The 3,295-nt window shown below is 35.7% G+C and overlaps 1 non-coding gene across 1 annotated transcript; it reads right to left on the bottom strand.

Annotated features, from left to right (window-relative positions):
* Nucleotides 1-2,227: 2,227 nt before the first annotated feature.
* Nucleotides 2,228-2,300, bottom strand: Trnam-cau (transfer RNA methionine (anticodon CAU)). The gene has a single exon. It is a non-coding gene; the product is annotated as a tRNA-Met (tRNA).
* Between the last annotated feature and the right edge of the window lie 995 nt (nucleotides 2,301-3,295).

Below are 3,295 nucleotides of genomic sequence, written 5' to 3'. Positions count from 1 at the left end.
TGAAATAGAAGTATTTGAGTTAAAAAGCATATTTCCATGGGAAAAATGATTTTAAATGTATCATTAGAATTGAAAATCCTGATAAAATAGTTCCACTTGGATGCATAACTTTGCCAATAATAATTTGAAAAGCTGACTGGGCAGAGGAGAGGGCCTTTAAGAACTGTTGAGAGAACCTTTGACATTCTACAACTTGGTGTTACAAAATGTGGAAAGGAAAGTTCCAGGAGGCTGGATGGTTTTGTACATTGCTATTCTTATAAATTAGGCTGTAAATGTTCTTTTGCTTAAAAACCCAGTCTGAAATGAATATATTTATATACATTGCAATGAATATGTATGTATGTATGTATATATATATGTATATATGTATATGTTTTTGCCTAAAAAGGAAAACAAATTCTAACCTTGTCTTTTGTTTGACTAGAAGGATTTTTAATCCAGAAGTTCAGTTAAATTGCCTGTTTGAATCTTTCCTAAATTGTCCCTTTGGTAGTAGCTGTGAATAAATAAAAAATAAGGCAATAACCTAAAGAACTGCTTTTGTTCAGAAGCATTGAAGAGGACTCAGATGACCATTCTCTAGATTTTTCATGAGTCAGATAATCAACAAAATACTTCCATATTAGTTTTCTTCTTGTTCCAACAAAATACTGCAAAACATCAACCTAAGGAAGTTAGAGTAGAATAATCAGAATATATTATATCCGTGTATATGATACATGTGTAATAAAAACAGGTGGTGAAAAATCATTGATGACAAGGCGCTCAAAGAGAGATTTATTTTTATGACAACCAAAGCTTACTTTTTTTTCTTCAAAGGTAAAATATCTGAAGAAAAATTCAGTGTGACTGCTATTGTTTGTTACATGGGGTATGGGATAGGTCTGGTGTAGCTCTTACTAAATTAATACAGTCTTGAGGTGTGAACTTTAGGACCACAATTAACAAATAAATTAAGGGTCTTTTAGATTTACAGAGGAGAGGCAATAGTTATTTCAAAAATAAATGTTGCCCAACACCTTTCCAAACATAATAAAAATACATGAAACTACAAAAAATATACCAGAATTTTAAACATACTATCTCAAGCTATGATTTTATTTAAAGGGAGGGAGTATTTACATCTTAAAAGGCTGTTGCTAGTATTACTATTATGAACTTACACAGTTTCACTACTAAAATTTCCTGAAAAGAAATAGATTAAGCATGTATAGTAAATCAAAACATCACATGTCACATACTATTATAAAATTTTGACATTTCTTTCTGTACATTCATTTATCTGTTCTTATATGTCTTTTTCACTCACATACATGTACACACTCATATATACATGTAAACTGTGTTCTAACATGGGTTAGTCTTAAAACTCTTACGAACCTATTTGATACAGAGATGATTTTTAGATATTGATTAGATTACAAATAAATAGTGACTGTATATGGCTTATGCTGTTATAAGGAAGGGTGTGAGGAAGTACAGTAATGGCAAAATGAATACTTACTGGTAGGTGCATGTATGTCAACACTGGCAGGTTGAAAAGGCAGTAAGCATAAACATGCTTTAGGATAATTTACACACTGTGCTATTTTTAATATTTAAGTTGACTCGTGATGGTATGAATTCAACTCTGAATATGAACTTGTTTTCATAATTGGTCACCTACTTAAGAGAACATGGTAAAGCAGAAGAACAATGATGTTCCATTTGAAAGAACTATGTGTAACATGATCCAAATATCCATATGTTTCTAATTAGCAATAGGCCTAGAATGGTATTTCAGCTCCTTGTAAGACAGACAGTGTATCCAAAATGGTTCTTTCCTAAATAGTATAGTTTTGGTTTTATGTATTCATTTTCTTAAATTTTGATTTTTGAATTTCTAATGTATGTAGTTTATGCATATGTGTACATGTTATGTGAGTGCATGTGTGGAGGCCAGGAAATGCCTTGTACCCCGTTCTATCAGCCTCAACATCATTACCTTGAGACATGGTCTCTAACTTAACCCAAAGCCCACCATTTTCTGTGAAAAATGCATCTAGCCAGTCCATCCCAGTGATCCTTCTAGTCCACCCTCCCATGTCCTCCCAATGTTGGGGTTCTGGGCATGTGCAGCCATGTCCAGCTTTTTTGTTTAGCTGAGGATCAAACCCAGGGCCTTGTGCTTGCTAGGCAAATGCTCTACCCCTGAGCTAAATCTCCAACCAGAAGGAAAAGCAACTGCCCCCTCTGAGGTTCGAACTCAGGACCTTCAGATTATGAGACTGACGCACTGCCTACTGTGCTAAGGAGGCAAGTCATGCCCAGCTGTTAACATGACTAGTGAATTCAGGTCCTTCTGCTGACCCACTTAGCCATCTCTTCAACTCCATGAAAATATTTAAAGTATAAGATGGTTAAATTTTATCTGAATGTTCTTAATAGAATTTTATTATGCCAGGAAGAGGTGGCACATGTGTTTAATCTCAGAACACATGAGGCAGAGGCAGGCAGATCTCTGTGAGTTTGAGGCCAGTCTGGTCTATAAAGCATGTTCCAGAACAGGCAGGACAACACAGAGAAATCTTGTCTCTAAATAAATAAATAGTTACATTTGTACATTATTTTAATAACAATTTTATTATATATATTTTCCCCTGAGCTGATGTCTATTGCCTTTTTAATTATTATGGAGGAAAGTAAAATGCAGTTAAGAAAATGGTCTTGGCAATAGCTCAGTTAGTAGTGTCTGCCTCACATTTATGAAGACGTGTTTGATTCCCCAGAATCCATGTAAAAAGCCTGGGCATGAGAGCACACATTTGTGATCCCAGCACTAGGAAGTCAGAGACAAACCTTCTAGCCTGCTTGGTGGTCCCTAGGGCAATGACTTTGTCTCCTAAATAAAATGGATAGTGCTGTGCTAGAACATGGTCCAGGAATGGAGTCCTGTGAGAAGTCTGAGTGCTTGTGAGAAAACTCCAAGAAAACAACACAAGAGTCTTGTGACTCAGTTTCTTGAACACAGAGAACTCTTAGGATTCTGCTTTTGTGGCCCTCCCAGGTGAAGGTGATAGCAGTGAGTTTACGTCAGATTATTCATTCTGACTGGCTATTGCTATTTATTTATAGGCTTCTATGGAAAGCTATGTTTTTACCCCATGCAGCTTGCCCACGACGTGTGGCTTGTCCTTGTGATTGGACACTTTACTCATGTGACTCCTCTTAACTCTCAGAGTATAAATTGTTTGATGCTCTGACTAAAATTGTCTAGTGCATGAGACTTTAGTGTGACGCTTTTATTGGCTCC

This window comes from Peromyscus maniculatus, chromosome 3, assembly GCF_049852395.1.
Source record: "Peromyscus maniculatus bairdii isolate BWxNUB_F1_BW_parent chromosome 3, HU_Pman_BW_mat_3.1, whole genome shotgun sequence".
NCBI lineage: Eukaryota > Metazoa > Chordata > Mammalia > Rodentia > Cricetidae > Peromyscus > Peromyscus maniculatus.
The sequence above is the reverse complement of the archived record's forward strand: the minus strand, read 5'-3'. Positions and strand labels throughout refer to the sequence as shown.